Here is a 17522-nt window from a genome sequence, read left to right as displayed (position 1 = left end):
CTCCGAACACCACAAACATGAAAGTAAGTGTTCCGGTTTGCAAATGTTTTTTGGAAGCCAAACATCTGCCATGGCTTCCGCTTGAGAACAGGAAGCTTCTGCAGCCAATCGGAAGCTGTGCCTTGGTTTTCGAATGGTTTCAGGAGTCAAATGGACTTCCAGAACGGATTACATTTGAGAACCAAGGTACCACTGTACTAATCATATGGCTGTTGCCTATATGATGCAGGGTTTCAGGCAGGGAACTGATGTCCCTCCAGATGTTGTTGGATTTCAAATCCCATCAGCCTCAGTTAGCTTGGCCAGTGGGTAGGGATGATGGAATCTTTAGCAGTTAGTCCTTCAACATGTGGAGGGCACCATGTTGGCTACCCTATGTTCTGGGGGGGGGGGATGAAGCAGATTACATGAAGGGAAAATCCAGAGGGGAAGGGTGATGGGAATCATTACACCATAATCTTGCCCAGGACTATATGAGTCTACCCCATTAGGCGCTCTGCCTTTGTGATTCTTCCATATAGCAACAGGTGCAGAATTGATCTTTTTCTCTGAACCCTATTCTTGCACTATGTAGTCTGACTCAATAAAAGGCAGTTGCATATGTTCAATAGGGCAGTATGGGAAAGGCAAGGCTTTTCTAAAGATGCCAAATCACCTTTCCCCTAAGGGATCATACTAGGCTGGAGGAATTACACTTAGCAAAAAAAGAGAGACGTTTCCATTTCTAAGCCACCCTGTCCCTAGAGCTTGGGAGAATGGTGTCAACATGAAAACACAAACATTGCATGCAGAGTTGAGGCACACAGAAAGCTGGAAGACAGGATGAGATTTTGATGCCAGGGCAATAGTGAGGGTGTAATTTGGCAAGCCACATTTTAGAAATGTCTACGTCAGGAAACCTTACTATGGTATGTGCCTTAGAAAATCATGGTAGGTGCCTTAGAACACACATAAAAAGCACAGCAAACCAGCCCATCCAGTTCTTATGCTTTGGGAGATGGAAAACAACCCAGTGTTCTTTAATCTTGCATCCCCAGATATTAGGCTACAGCTCCCATCACCCCTGACCATCAGGTAACCTTTTCTAGGATGATGAGAGTCCAACAATATCTGGAAACTAAAGTTGAAGAGCACTGTTCTCATTAGCTGGTTCAAAGGGGCTTCTAAAGTGCTATCTTGTCCAGTGATTTGAAAGGGGCTTATGAAGGCCCTTGCATGCAAAAAAAAAAAGGTCACCTGATGTCATTCTAACACCACACTGACATCAGGTAATTGGCAGGTGATTGGAGACTCCTACACCTGTCAGACGTGACCCAGGAGAGGTGGAGGAGATAATGATCTAGCCTGTTGGCCAGATCAGGAACTATTGCCCTACACTTTTGAGGACAGGCGAACATGTTTACTCTACAGTGAATGCTATAAAATCTGGCTTGTAAGAGCTACTTTGTTGGTCACTAGTGCTGAGTCCAGAGGTGCCTCCAGATGAACAGATAAGGAAGTCCCTTGTAAACTGGAAGCTGGGTTCTCCTCCCCCCCCCATCATCAATCCATCAGTGTACCATTAGCCTGCATATGTTAGCCATTAATTTTTTTATTTTATTTTTTTGAGATAGTAACGTTTGATTTATTTATTCGCAAAGCAACTATGAACTAATCAGACTGAGGATAAAATGTGAAAGGCGACATCCGGTTTGCCAGGATGTGAAGAGAGATCAGCAACAACTGTATTTGATACACAAGAGTTTTTCACTGCTTAAAACTGATATACTACAGAAGCAGTGCAACCGTTTTCTCTCATTCATACAAGCAAGAACTACCCCAAGTTCCACAATCCTGACAGAGTGAGCATTTGTGTCACAATCTCTTGCAATCAGAAAGGCATTTTGCTGAAAACCATTACAGCTGTTCATGAAGCACTGTAGATATAAAGCGCTGGTTAAGCCCCATCTACTAAGCACACTCAGAACCAAGACGTTTCCGGAAAAGACAGGGCCTTTAATGAAGTCAGAAGACATGACAGCTCGTATGTCACCACCTTGGATCTGCAATATGTCTCCAGGGGCCTAGATCTTTTCCGGAACATCAGCTTTGGAGAGAATAAGCCAGATTTCATCCTGCTATGAAATACAGCCTGCCCGAACAGCTACTTTGGGGATCAGGAGGGGCCGCATTTTCTTAAGCTATGCCTTAGCCCATACTATAAATACTCCCTTTAAGGAATTAATTTAATATGAGGCCAGGAAAACAAATATCTTTATATCCACTCAGTGAAAACACCCCTCAGTGAAAAAGGTACGGTAATTCTAATTGTATATTGCATTATTAGTACATTTCTGCCTGTTTCTCAGATACAAGCACATTCCCTTCCCTTTTCTCCCACATTCCTGTAGATCCATCTGAGAACAAACTGAGGGCATGTTGTTAAATATGAGCATTTTACAAAGCACAGCTGAATCTCCCCACTTTCTATTACGAAAACAGGTATGGCCTCCCAATTTTAGGCTGAATGGCTAAACCGGAATAATTTTTCCTCCTTTACATTTCACCATATAACCAGTAATCCAATTAAAATAACATTTGCAGCCCACCTGTCCATACGCACTTAGATTATGTGTCGCAGGTCAGCAGGCCTAGAAGCAAAATAAGCCAGCTCTCCAAAGTACAGCAGCTTAACTATTTGCTGCTGGCTAGCAGGCAAGTAACTCAGGCAAGACTGAGATAATTAATGCTGGATTTTGAAGTCGTTTATTTAATTTACTTCTATGCTGCCTTTCCACAGTGAGCTGTGCCCAGGGTTGTGCATTATACTAACTATATTAGCCCATGCATCTGACTACATACCACAAAATTTGTTCTGTCTGAACTTTGAACAATTATAGCTACAACTTGCCATATGACCATCACATATGATCATCACCTATGCTATAATGTGTAACACACAGCCCAATGGTAGAACATCTGCCTTGCATGCAGAAGGTTCAATCCCCAGGATCTCCAGCTAGAGCTGCACGAGATCCTGGCCTGAAACCCTGGAGAACTGATGCCAATCCTGAGTCAGAAAGACCAGAGGTCTGACGTATCATAAAGCAGCTTCCTATGTTCTTACCTAGCACAAATAAACCTCTGTGCACATTTATCCCAGCAATCCGTGATATAATGAGAGCATGCTCCAATCCAAAAGGTGGTTTACTTCAGCAATCAGTGCCAACCGCTTCATGTGCTACTTTAGCCTCTAAAATTGTGCCAATTGGTTTACTTGTGAAATTTAGATGCGTACACACCTTACATCTATTCAAACAATAATTATAAAACAATTATGAATATAATTACATAAAATGGAGATACAAGCTGCTGCACCCTAAGGATGTAGGTGCATTTTAGTTTTAGCTAGCTAGGCAAATAAAGTGAACAGGTAGAAAATGAAAGCAATATTTTAGTGAACCAAGTTTAATCATCAGGTTTTAGAAACAGTAATTCAGTTTTTTTCACTATCATACATCATCATAAGAAACCCTTAATTTTGGAGAAAGTCCAAAAGCACAACATTTTTCTACAAGGAAGTTGAGCTGAAGGCTCATTATGCCTTCTAACAGCAAACTCAGGTGGCCGGGTTCTGGCAAGAGGAAAATTTAAGTTTTGTCTGGGTGAAGCAGGATATGCAAAAGTACAGCACCTTCATTAAAAACAACAACAACCCCAAACCAGGCCAATGTGGACTGAGCATGCTCAGTAGCCTCCAAGCCCAAGAATGTTTTGTGTCAGATGGGAGAAACAATCAAAAAGCAAAGCACAAAGGGAAGAGTGGGGAGAAGGCAATGTGAATTGTGATGCTTGAGCCCTTTGCAGTTCATAGCATCATATAGGATAGCATGACTTTCTGAAAGCGCTTCTATTGGTGAGTTATATACCAAACATTTGTTGCAGATTCTGCTTCTACTCACTTTGAATAAAGCATGTACAGAAGCAGGCCGTAAGTGTTACAGGTAGCATCAAAGTTAGCTATCCCAAACCCATTTTTATTTCATTCATGTCCTCATAAACAGTAGTTCCTTGAAAAGTCCAGAATAACTCAAAGTTTATTTTGACCCTAAAGCTTCACGGCTTTCCATTCTGCAATTTCACAAAATTCAGAAAGCAGAAGGTCTGCATGGATTGAGAAGTTTCTCTGCTTTTACACACTGGAAATTTATTTCAAATCATGGTGAATAAGAACAAGTGAGTCTAGGAGCTTGAGGCCGTATTGTCCCTTGCCACCATGTTGCAGGAATAATATGCTTGAAAGGCTCCTAGTTTGTTCGTTTTTTTGTTTTTAGGTCATCCAAGCATACAAAGTAGCACTGCTATTTCCCACTAAAATTATTCTCTTTCCATCCTGGAGCTAAAGCCTTTTAACAGAGTAACAAGTTAATAATGTAACTCATAACAATATCTTGAAACACTGTATTTCACAACCCATTCTGAAAAGCCATTGATCTACAGAGAGGCATTAGTCCATCTATTGTCTCTATACTGAAAGGCAGTGGCTCTTCAGTCAGGAGACTTCCCCACCCCTGTGTATTCATCTTATGACATTTGCATGCTGTCCTACAACATAAAGTTCTCTGGGACCGAATATACATTCCACAGCTGTGATGTATTATCTACTTGGAGAGGAGCACCGCAAGGTGCTTATAGCACACAGTGTCTATGAGGCTGAAGGCCACCTCCTAATGTGGAGGGACCAGGGCTCAATAGCAGAGCACATTTATTGCATGCACAAGGTCCTAGCACTGATCCCTGGAAATCTCCAGCAAAAGTACCATGTTATCTGCTGGATACCCTGAAAAGCTGGTGCCCATATGAGTAGACCAGGGGTCAGCAAACTTTTTCAGCAGGGGGCGAGTCCACTGTTCCTCAAACCTTGTGGGGGGCCAGACTATATTTTTCGGGGGGGGGGTGTGAACGAATTCCTATGCCCCACAAATAACCCAGAGGTGCATTTTAAATAAAAGGACACATTCTACTCATGTAAAAACACACTAATTCCCAGACCATCACGGGCCGGATTGAGAAGGCAGTTGGGCCGGATCCGGCCCCCGGGCCTTAGTTTGCCTACCCATGGAGTAGACAATACTCAAGTAGCCTGTGCTGGTAGAACCCTACATTCCAAGAAGGAGACAAGAAAGGGCCTGTAAAACTGAAGGGTACTTCTTCAAGCATGTGGAGGAAGAACAGAATATCTAGTCTAATAATGACCTCAGAAAGCAGAACAAAAGCCACAGCAAGGGGCATTTTCTAAACCCAGTTCCACCACTATCACCCAAATAGAGAAGTGTTATGCCAATATATCAACCACAGTGTATTGGGGGGAAGATGACATTGTAGAAGGGGATGAGGAGAGGGACACAGGCACTAAAGACTCTCCTCCATTAAACTCAGCCCTTAAACAGAGATCAATATGCATTTATTGATTCAAGCAAATGGAGACAGAGTGAGGAAGAATAACTGCTGAAGCAAGTAACATGAAGAGGGTATTCTTCTCCTGAAGTGTTCAGAGCATAACATTGTGCATGAAACCAATTAATAAGCTAAACATAATTTCTCATTTATCACATATGGAAAAAATAAGCTGCATAAATAAAAAGCAAGAGGAGGTTAAACCTGTAGCCCTATGCACACTTTCCTAGGAGTAAGCACCAGGGAGACTTCCTCCCAAGCAAGCAAACTCCCAAACCCTATTCCACAATTAAGATAGAAAAAGGGGGAGGAGCCTGGGCATCCATTCACAGGAATCTTTTTTCCAGTGGCTGGGTGAGGGGGGGGGACCCAGAAAGGGGGAGGAGGAGGAGAAAGGGCAGGCCAGCTTTCGACTCTCAAAAAGAGAGGCCTGTATGTTGCCTGTATGTTTTGCCTCATATCTCAGCTTCCACAAACCCTAGAAACTGTCAAAACAAAATAAAAAAATTCCTTCCAGTAGCACCTTAAAGACCAACTAAGTTAGTTCTTGGTATGAGCTTTCGTGTGCATGCACACTTCTTCAGATACACTGAAACAGAAGTCACCAGACCCTTCTATACCTTCTATGTACCTAGAAACTGTGAGCTGTACCCAATGCTAGCCACACTCACAACAGACCCACTTGAACTGCATGGGCATAACTTAGGTTCACTAAGTTAGTCATGCTCATGCATTTCAATGGGTCTACTCTAAGTAAAAAGTTAGTTGAATACAACCTTAAAAAAACACCTGTGGGTTGTACCCAATGCTAGCCATACTCAGAACAGGCCCATTTGAAATGCATAGGAATGAAAAATTTCACTTCACTGTAAGGTTCGCCATGCCCCTGCATTTCAGATGGGTCTACTGTATTCTGAGTAAAAAGTTACTAGGATGGAAGTATTATTATTATTAAAAGAAAGCTGGCAATCTCGTTTGGGTGGGAGCGATTTGGGGATTATAGTTCATTGGAGGGGCAATCTAGGGGGGGTACAGTAATAGCTCACTGGGGTGAGGGCAAACTGGTACAACACATTGGAGTAGCAATTTGGGGATTATAGCTCGTTGGAGGGGCAATTTGGGGATATTATTTTATGGGGTGGGGGCGATCTGAGAATTATAGCTTATTAGGTGGTGTGGTGGGGGCGACAGTCCATTTCCGAAAAATGACTGAAGCGGAGGGGAAAGCGTTGGCTAATAACCAACTTAACTTTCCTTCAGACACACACACAAATACAGTGGTGCCCCGCAAGATGAATACCTTGCAAGACGGAAAACCTGCTAGACGAAAGGGTTTTCCGTTTTGGAGGCGCTTCGCAAAACGAATTTCCTATGGGCTTGCTTTGCAAGACGATAATGTCTTGCGAGTTCCTGCGGGGTTTTTTCCCTCCCCCCCCCTTTTTCTAAGCTGCTAAGCAGCTTATCTGCTTATCCGCTAAAAGCCGCTAATAGCGCTAAGCCGTCAATGGGCTTGCTTCGCAAGATGAAAAAACCTCAAGACGAAGAGACTCGCGGAACTGATTAATTTCGGCTTGCGAGGCACCACTGTATGTGTATATATATATATATATATACATATACATATACTGTACATATATGTATCTACACACACATACATGCTCACATCATAGGGGCCAAAGTGCCTTCAGCAACGGCCCCCCCCCCAAAAAATGTGAGGGGGCCAGCGCCCTTCCCCTAGTTGATGGGCACTACCACTCAAATACAGTAGTATGTGCCCCCTCGTCATGTGATTCTGTGGGGCGGGGCTTGCCTGGCCCCGCCCCCGGTATTTTATCCCAAGTCGGCCCTCTGCTATCCCCCTAAGCACGCTCTCGCGCGCCCCGTCTGTGGGCGTGGCCAGCGGGCGTTGGGGGCGGAGCAGGCGGCGGGATGACTCCGAGGGAGGGAGACTTACGGTTGCCAAGCGACGGAGGCCGTCGGGCGGGGCGGGGGGGGGTCGCGCTCTCTCCCTCTCCCTCAGAGCCCCGAGGCGGGCGGGCTCCTCCCCTTCCTGAGCGGCGGCTCCCGAGCCTGCCCGCCGCCCTCGCCACCGCGGTGCCGCTCCATGCACGACGGCGAAGGCGACTAGCCCAGCCTGAGGTAAATTCCCGGCGGCGGACCGGCGGCTTCAGCGGACGGCAATCCTCCTTCTCCCGCGCTCTCCTCTTCCCCTCACGGCCGCGCCAGCTCCCGCCTCGCCCGGCTCCCTCGCCTCGCCTCGCCCGCTCGCTTTGCCCGCCTTTCCTTCCCTCACAGGAGGCGGAGGAGGCCGCGGAGAAGGCGCCGCCCCCCGCCAAGGCCCGCCCACGGGCCGACGCTTGGAAGGAGCCCGCCGATTGGGCGGCCGAGAGGACGGCGCTGGTTGGCTGCGGCGCGCCAGGGTGGCTCCTCCCACTTCCCGGGTTCTGCGGGCCTCGGTGGGGGGGGCGGGGCGGGGCGGAAGGATTTCCCCCCCCCCCGCTCCTCTTCCTGGATTATTAAAACAAAATAAGAAAATTCCTTCCAGTAGCACCTTAAAGACCAACTAAGTTAGTTCTTGGTATGAGCTTTCGTGTGCATGCACACTTCTTCAGATACCCTAACTAACTTTTTACTTAGAGTAGACCCATTTACTAACTTTTTACTTAGAGTAGACCCATTGAAATGCATGAGCATGACTAACTTAGTGAACCTAAGTTATGCCCATGCAGTTCAAGTGGGTCTGTTGTGAGTGTGGCTAGCATTGGGTACAGCTCACAGTTTCTAGGTACATAGAAGGTATAGAAGGGTCTGGTGACTTCTGTTTCAGTGTATCTGAAGAAGTGTGCATGCACACGAAAGCTCATACCAAGAACTAACTTAGTTGGTCTTTAAGGTGCTACTGGAAGGAATTTTCTTATTTTGTTTTGACTATGGCAGACCAACACGGCTACCTATCTGTACCTGGATTATTAGTTTAGCCGCTGCTGCCGCCACGCCACGACGGGGGCTCATTGTGATTACTATTATTGTCATGATTATTATATGTTACGCGCAGCCCCTTTGCAAGAATCGCAGCATTTTATCCATTTTATTCGTTTATTTTTCTGCTCTTGCAGCATTATCCTTACTCTAACGTTATATAAGATATTATTAGTACTAAAGAGTGTTGTTATTAATACTGATATTATGATCACGCAACCCCTACGTCGGAATCGCAGCATTGCACAAGGCCCACTTTCTTGCTTGCAGAAGCAGCCGAATTGGGCTCATTTTTCTTCTTATAGCATTATATAATTATTTAATATGTTGATACTACTAAATGTTATTCATATTATCACACACACCCTTTGTAGGAATCACAGCATTGCGCAAGGCCCACTTTTTTTGGTTTCTTTTTCTGCTTCAGCAGCAGTACGATGGGGGCTCGTTATTTTTATTATATTATTACTGCATTATTTTAATGAAGGATTTCTTGCTGGTAAGGAAGCTTCAGGTTGCAAGCTATGCAGCCAGATTATCCCTGTTTTACCTAGCTCTCGGTCTGTCTAGATTCACTAATTCTGTCATAGTTACAGCTGGAGACAGCCATGCTTCCGATGTTCCATAAGCAGTCCGGACCATACGCAACAGAGCTCCCTCTCTACAAGCCATACAGAGTTCAGGTGACAAACATAAAGGAAACTGTTGCTCCTGGAGAGCGTTGTTTGCAAGCACAACATCCGGCCCGCTTTAGAGTTCCCCAAATGTATCTGGACAGAACTGTGGGCTGTGTGTAACGCTGGCCTCATTCAGCGCATGGACTCTTGCTTGTTAGTCTCTCACCCCTCACCCACCCACTAGGAAATGAATTTCAGCTGCATGACTGCAACCCCCACCCACTAATGAGACATGCCAGAGCAGAATGTACACTCTCTGGAAGCCATCAGTGTTGTGGGACATGCCCTGTGCATGCACGAAACTTTCTTTCATCAATAAGATTCCTTCATCAATATTTTCTGAGAATCCTCCGGAAAAACAATCTCTCAAAGGACCTGTTGATGGCATTTTACCATTGCACTGTGGAGAGTGTATTAACTTATGGTCTCTGTGTGTGGTTTGGGACCTGCACGGCCAGGGAGAAAATAATGCTGTCCAGGGTTGTAATGACTGGAGAGAGAATAATTGGGTGCACTCTTCCCACCTTAGATCAAATCTATGCTGCCAGGTGCCATAAGAAAGCTGCAGGATAGTGCACACCCCAGAAATGACCTCTTTCAGCTTCTGCCTTCTGGAAGAAGGTATAGGGTTATAAAGGCCAGGACTAGCCGCCTGAGAAACAGTTTCTATGCAAATGCAATTCTGGTTCTAAACGCAGCATAAGGAGTCTCTATAGTATATTGTATTTTTAAATGGTGTTTCAGAGTTTTTTGGGGGGGTTGAATGTTTTATGTAGTTTTTCAATTTCATTGTTCTGTATGGGACAATGACAATAAAGATATCATATATCGTATATCATGCAACCCTCACTGAAGATTCTTCAGCTGCCAGGACCTGCTTGGTTCCCGTACCATCTGTACCTGAACCACAGCTGTGTTGACTGGGGCTGATGAGACTTGCATCCCAAAGCTTCTGCTCCTCCCTCTTCATTCCTCGACTGGTCCTGGGAGCCAGTGGAGCAGGAGAGGTGCAGCAGGAGGTGGAGGCATGGAAGCTCTTGGTTCTACACCAGCCTGACCTCTCTCTCTCCTCCTGCACCTGTTCTTCACTCTCCAGTCCTGCAGCTTCTCTTTCCTCTAACTCTTGGCTCTAACAGGCTCCCCCAGATCATTGTTCCCTTCTTCCAAGTCAGTCCCAACCCCCTTTCTCCCAGTGCCCCCTCCTCAGAATCCACCCACCACTGCTCAGTGTCCACTCAGTCCCTGACACCAGCTCTCAGACACCTCATGGCCAAAGTAGCTCTGACACCAGTCACATTGGTCTTTGCAAACTTTGCCTCCTCACCCCATCCTCTACTAACATAGGAACAGTGGGGAGCAAAGGGTTAAATCCCCTCTTGCACATCCACTGGTGCTGATCAAGATTAACACCCACCCACCACAGCTGCTATATGGTTAAAAAAACAACAGAAGAGAACCGCTCACGTGATTCCCATCATGCCTAGTTTGGCCACCCGTTTTTTGCCACTCCGCTCTTAGAATCCAGAGACAAATCCACATGATACGTCTGTAACCCCGGCAGCAGACTCGAGCTCACCCCCAGGAAACCTGCTGATGTTGTTGCGGCATTATCGCCTTGCAACACCATGTGATGACCAGCCACAAAAGCAGAAGTGGCAGCATGTGATAAAGGCAGCCCCGGAGGGTATCTTGCACTGCCAGCACTCTGGCAATTTTGCGAAGGGGAAGGGACTAAAGGTCAGTGTTCTTCTGCGCTTTGGTGGTTGCCTAAAGCTGTTAGAGGTCATCAGGCGAGCCTTCCCCAAGCTGGTGCCCACCAGAAGTTTTGAACTCCGGCTCGCATCTGCCCAAGCGAGCATGGCCAGTGGCCAGGGATGAGGGGAGCGGTTGCATCCCATCTGTGGAATCATGTGACTGATAGTCCACCTGACCTTGGGTTATAAAGCTTCTCATTAAAATTTCCTATACTTTTGTTTTTGTCAGGGCGCATTTAAAGCCACAGCCTAAAATCAGTTTTGGAAACTCCAACATTTTGGTAATTTGTTACTATCAATTTCCCCCTAATTGCAAAGTTTGGGACTCAAAATGACCCTGTGAAATTTGCACATTTCACCAGTGGTGGCGTAGCAGTCGGAGTGTCAGAACAGGTCCTGAGTTTGGGCCAGTCACTCACTCTCAAGCTAACCTACGTCACGGGGTTGTTGCGTGGATTAAATGAGGAGAGTGAGAACCACATAAGCCACCTTGAGCTCCGTGGAGAAAAGGGTGGGAGATAAACGCAAATGCAATGCAGTATATGAAACCAGTTAGTGGAAGTAGTCTGCAAACAGAATAATAGCAGACGGCGCAGAGTGCATCTGGTGTGGAAAATATTTCCATTAAGGTTTTCTCCTCTTTCTTTCAAAAATAATATGTGGAGCTCAGCATTTTGGCCTAACAATTGCAATGTTATACATCAAAACTCACCACCCTCCTCTGCTATTCAGCCTTTTAAAGGTAAAGGTAAAGGTACCCCTGCCCGTACGGGCCAGTCTTGACAGACTCTGGGGTTGGTGCGCCCATCTCACTCAAGAGGCCGGGGTCCAGCGCTGTCCGGAGACACTTCCGGGTCACGTGGCCAGCGTGACAAAGCTGCATCTGGCGAGCCAGCGCAGCACACGGAACGCTGTTTACCTTCCCGCCAGTAAGCGGTCCCTATTTATCTACTTGCACCCGGGGGTGCTTTTGAACTGCTAGGTTGGCAGGCGCTGGGACCGAGCAGCGGGAGCGCACCCCGCCGCGGGGATTCGAACCGCCGACCTTTCGATCGGCAAGCCCTAGGAGCTGAGGCTTTTACCCACAGCGCCACCCGCGTCCCATTTTACTGAGGTGCTAATACGGCACTCGGCTGTCTCTCTATTGAAAGTTCTAGGACAAAACATTACTCCCACCTCCACCTGTCTTTGCCCATAAGCAGAAATACTTGTATGCATCATTTTAATCCCATGCAAAGTAGGGGGTGCATTAGTATTTACAAGAGTTTATTTTTCAAAATGATGAAGCTGGCCTATGCTCTCATGGTGGAATTGCAACAGAAGCACACGCTATTGAACAAAGACAGTGCATACAAAAACAGCATACACAGCAGGCTTGCAGACCATGTGGCATTGCCTCAACAGAAGGTTATTAGAATTTCCAACTAAATAAAAGGCAGATAAAATTATCGGAAATGTTAATATTCATACGCTGTGTCCAAAAAAAATCAGTTGCATCTGCTTGGCCACTATGAGTGCAGAATACTGGACTAGATGGGCCTCTGGTCTGATGGGACAGGACTCTTCTTTTGTTTGTGACAGTTAGAGGAGTGCATCAGTGTCAAAGTCCCAGAGCTATTAAATGATTAAAACATTTCTGGAAGCAGCTTCAGAACTGAGCTTGTGTATATACATATTTATAAAAGTTACCAGTGATGGCTTATGTGGTTTTCTGGAAGAGAACTGCATTAAAATAATAATAACGCTGTCTCTTTTCTTCTAGTAACTGAGGCATCACCAACACAGAAATTCATTGCCCAGAGTAATCTAAAAACGTCGATACAGAAGATCAGCTTGGACTTTCAAAAAACAAAAACAAAAAAACCTTACATGAGTCCAGTGGAATTTATCTGGATGTAGAGATGTGAAAGCCTTCAGGGTGGGGAAAGAGAATTATTATTATTTTTTGAATATATATTTTTTAAATCTTTTTTTGGAATGAGTTTAATGTTTTTTTAAGATCAGGTTTAACTTCCTCAAAATGTGCAGTATGAAGATTTTTATGCAATACAATATACCATTTTCCCCATAGGAATCTGGTTAGCCACTGTGAGAACAGGAGAACAGGCCACTGGCTTGACCAGCACACTTATGGTGCTTATGTACATAAGAAAAACAAGCTCAAGCACAAATCTAACTCAAGCACAGTCTATGCAGGTTCTGGTTTTCTAGAAAGCTCGCAGCTCCTCACTGATGTCAGCAGTGGCTCTGTCTGTCTTGCCCTCCCCAGAAATACCTCCCCTGTCCCAGTCAGATCCAGGAGCAGAACAGGGCAACACATCATCTTCCTGACTGTAACTTTCCCCCACATCTCTCCAGTTTCCCCCACATCTCTCCAGTTTGTGACATCATTCTTACGTCTGCATGAAGATATATTGCATCATATTAATGGGAAAGGTGAATGCTACCGTCAAACCAATGATACCACAAAGAACCCAGTCTGTAAAATCAACATGATTTTATGGGGGAGGGGTACGACAGTGATGACCCACCTTTTCACTGGATGGCATATGAATCCCTCCCATCCTCTGGAATTGGAAGTGGAAACCTCTTGGCCCCTTCTGCCACCTAGTGTCAGGACAGAGAATTGCATGAATGCATGTAGAATTTGTACCGTATATAAAACCCCACCTTTCCTACCAGTGGAGACCCAGCACGGCAAACACTGAAGTAATGCAACAGTACAATTAAAGATAGGATTTCAAAACATATATATTTAAAACCTTTAAGAACATGCTAAACAGTCACATACTCTCGGAGGGGATAATTTCGTGGATGCCAGATACAGCATCTTTCAGCCAAAAACAGAATGAGTGAATAGGAACATTGCTAAATAAAAAACCAAATAGATGTCACTGGTGTTTTATCTCTTGTTAGCCAATTTTAATTCATCTTTTTAATGTTACGCTTAATGTTATGTTTTTATATATGTTGGAAGGGTATTATTATGGAATAGGGCATCCCTATTTTCATCAGAGAAATGTTGGTGGGTATGTTGCCTAAGGCCAGCCAGTGAGTTCATGGCAGAGGTAAGATTTGATGCCTGATCACTCTTGCTTCATTCCTTCTCCTGGGAGCAGGGGAGATAAACATACCAGGAAGCCTTGGCCTCCCCTTATGTCTGAACCAGGGACCATGGTTTGTTGCTTCCTGTCAAACACAAGATCAGCAAGGCAGCAACAAACCAGGTTGGCTCGCAGTTGTGGCTTGCACTAAGGGGGCTGTCGATTGTGCAGTGTGCACAAGCATGCTGCTCCTCAGTAAACCAAGATAAACCACAGAGCCTGAATTAGCGTTGCACGCAAACGAGCCAATGGCTTAGCATGCATTGATTTTTTTTTTAAAAGGCTCAGAAAACCCTTCCTCTATCTGATCTGCCACATTCTTCCATGAGGAGTTTGCATTTCACTCGGATCATCAGAACAAACTCAGCCACCACTCAAGAACAAACTGGATGCATTTCCAAGACAAACTGAACCTCGGACCACAGGCTGGAGGGGGAAAGGTAATTAGTAGCTTGTTTGCAGAGGTAATTAGCAGTTTGCTGAACTGCAGGTCTCTTTGCTAGGATTGTCAGATCGAAATATCAAAAACACAACACTGCAGCAGTGAGGCATGTTTTTGTTTTCTGATCTAAAGAGTTCAAAGGGGTCATTGTGTTTCTCAAATAAGGAGCCATCCATTATGTGGAACTGTAAAATTCTGGAGTAAAGAACAACAAAATGTAGGATACCCTTTGACATCCTGAGGGTCCCCAGATGTTCTGGAGCTGCAGTCTAAAACATTTGGAGGGCCCCTGGTTGGCAAAAGCTGATGTAGGAAGGTTCTTAAAATGCAAAGCATCTTACAGCTGTTTTCCCACTTTTTTGAATATTCTTAGTGGCTCTTCCTCAAAAACTTGGCTGTCACTGCCACACCAGACAAATCCTTGAATTAAAAGTAGACTTTGCTACTGTGCATATGCAAAAATCATCCTTGGGTGACATCTGCATCCTTCATCAGGTAGCTTGGTGCACTTGCAGATTCTGAGGACACCCCAGAGCTGAATGAAAAAGAACAGCCCAAGAGAGCACCCAGACACACAGCCTTCAGTGGAAACTGGGAAGGCGCCACATTTTTGCAGTGATTGAAAACAGGTCCTCCCAGAAGAAGACAAAAGCTATGTCTGTTTACTCTGCATCCAGTGAGCTCCCATTGATGGTTTCTGAAACCATGTGGACACAACAGGAGGCACAATCCATTTCAATCCTGGTGTATGTGTTTTTATAGAAATACTGTGTTCTGATACTTTCCCCCACCCCTCAATTTGAAATGTGGAGAGCGGAAAGGACCTTAGTGCATTTTAAGCCAGTAATGCATACACAGCCAAAGTCCGAAAACCACAGAAGGGCTGTGATAGCTTGATTCACTTTTCCGTTTTCATACTGCTATGTTGTTGTTGTTTAGTTGTGTCCGACTCTTCGTGACCCCATAGACCAGAGCACGCCAGGCACTCCTGTCTTCCACTGCCTCCCGCAGTTTGGTCAAACTCATGTTCGTAGCTTTGAGAACACTGTCATCCTCTGTTGTCCCCTTCTCCTTGTGCCCTCCATCTTTCCCAGCATCAGGGTCTTTTCCAGGGAGTCTTCTCTTCTCATGAGGTGGCCAAAGTCTTGGAGCCTCAGCTTCAGGATCTGTCCTTCCAGGGAGCACTCAGGGCTGATTTCCTTCAGAATGGATCGGTTTGATCTTCTTGCAGTCCATGGGACTCTCAAGAGTCTCCTCCAGCATCATAATTCAAAATTCAAAGCATCAATTCTTCGGTGATCAGCCTTCTTTATGGTCCAGCTCTCACTTCCATACATCACTACTGGGAAAACCAGCGCAGGTTTGTCAATGCTTTTCTCCCAAGAAGCAGGCGTCTTTTAATTTCGTGGCTGCTGTCACCATCTGCAGTGATCATGGAGCCCAAGAAAGTAAAATCTCCCACTGCCTCCATTTCCCCCCCTTCTATTTGCCAGGTGGTGATGGGCCCAGTGGCCATGATCTTCCTTTTTTTGATGCTGAGCTTCAAACCATATTTTGCGCTCTCCTCTTTCACCCTCATTAAAAGGTTCTTTAATTCCTCCTCACTTTCTGCCATCAATGTTGTGTCATCTGCATATCTGAGGTTGCAGTTGCTGATTTCACGATTTCGGAACGGAGCAGGGTAGCGGTGGTTAAACAAACAGAAAGACAGACAGAAAAACAGACACACCACCACGTGGGTGGCCCCTGGGAATGCGCACTGGCCGGAGGCTGGCTGGAGACATTCTCAAACTTACAATAACTTATAACAAGTCTAAACCTTAACACTAAGCGTACTATGTACAGAACACCACACCAGAAGGAAGAGAGATTGAAAGAGGAAGTGAAACCTAGGCTCCTTCTGGCCTATTACAGTGGTACCTCTAGTTGCGGACTTAATCCATTTTGGTCTGCAACTAGAGCACCTCTTCTGCGCATGTGCACAGTGCGGTTGAGCACTTCTGCGCATGTGCAAAGCGACAGATCGCTTCTGCGCATGCACAGGCAGCGAACCCGAAAGTAAACACTTCCAGGTTGGCTGCATTCGTAAGCTGAAAGTCCATAACAAGAGCGGAACGCAACACAAGGTATGACTGTATAGTCAGCATGACCTTGACAGATAACAGGACCAGTTTAAGCCAGCTGTACTCAGCTTCTCTGAAGAGATAACCCAAACATCATGAAGTTTCTACTTGTTTCTTTCACACAGAGACGCTTCCAGAACCCTCTTGAATTAATTAGGACAGGGAAGATCTCTACACATCAGATCAATACTTTCTGTACTAAGAAATGCAAACTGATGTTACTCAGAATTTTTATTTACTTATTTAAGCGATCCCCTGCTCACTTTTCTTGGGAGAAAACAAGGGGCTGAAGAAGAGGAAGCATGCACAGGGGCAGGGCCAGATTTAGATGACGAGAGACCCTAGGCTGCTCCACTTGTGAGGCCCCTCCCAATCCCCTACCCTCACGACTAGAAGACAATTGAAGAGGGTTATAAACAAAATTGAATGAGGATGGGTATTTAAAATTCTGCAGTTCACAATTTCTCCTCTAAAGGACATCACAAAACTTCATCAAAATTTGTTTGTCTAAGTTTGTCACTTTCAATGTACAGAATGCTCAGTGTAGACAACCTCTCTTGAGACATTGTGGCCCTTAATTCACTTTTAATTCTTTTGAGTCTTGAAAAACTCTCTTCCAAGCAGTTAGTGACCATAAAGCTAGGAAATAGCTGCAAAATTGCCTCCACATTAGGAAAGGCCATCTGATTTTTTTCCTTGTATATAATTTGATAAAGCTCTGCCGTAAGCCTATGGCTTTGTCTCACGTACAGGTGAAAGTGCAAAAGTTCATCAATAAGTTTCAGGTCAATATTTTTTGGGTATGCTTCCATCAACAGTTCAACACCGTGCTGAATTTCTTGCTTAGATGCTATCAGCAAGAATGGAAAAAAACAATTGTGTAACATCACTGTATACAGTACTTCTTTTTAAATTGGCTTCAAGTGCATCTAATATAGGGAAAAGGATTTTATCCTAAACTTAACTCTCAAATAAAGTATATCTAAGGCATCAGGTGAACTTCTGTC

General features: G+C 45.1%; 1 protein-coding gene and 2 long non-coding RNA genes across 6 annotated transcripts in view; 2 read left to right on the top strand and 1 right to left on the bottom strand.

Annotated features, from left to right (window-relative positions):
* The window catches only part of PTPRA (protein tyrosine phosphatase receptor type A), a 138167-nt gene extending 130686 nt beyond the window's left edge, over positions 1 to 7481 (bottom strand). For all 3 annotated transcript variants that reach the window (XM_081876786.1, XM_081876787.1, XM_081876788.1), the window contains exon 1: positions 7391 to 7481. The gene's annotated coding sequence lies outside the window, so the exon portion shown is untranslated. The remainder of the gene's footprint in view (positions 1 to 7390) is intronic.
* LOC309350495 overlaps positions 1 to 17522 on the top strand; it is a 122730-nt gene that overhangs the window by 11667 nt on the left and 93541 nt on the right. The gene's annotated exons all lie outside the window — the stretch shown is intronic.
* On the top strand, positions 7474 to 15319 carry LOC309350416. 2 transcript variants are annotated; one of them, XR_014160337.1, is made up of 4 exons: positions 7474 to 7575; positions 12609 to 12764; positions 14233 to 14390; positions 14766 to 15319. It is a non-coding gene; the product is annotated as an uncharacterized lncRNA (long non-coding RNA). The 2 variants fall into 2 exon arrangements; XR_014160338.1 differs by having other exon boundaries at positions 12609 to 14390.

Source organism: Podarcis erhardii (assembly GCF_964252035.2).
Source record: "Podarcis erhardii genome assembly, chromosome: 9".
NCBI lineage: Eukaryota > Metazoa > Chordata > Lepidosauria > Squamata > Lacertidae > Podarcis > Podarcis erhardii.
Note: the sequence above shows the minus strand (reverse complement) of the source record. Positions and strands in the feature narration are given on the sequence as shown.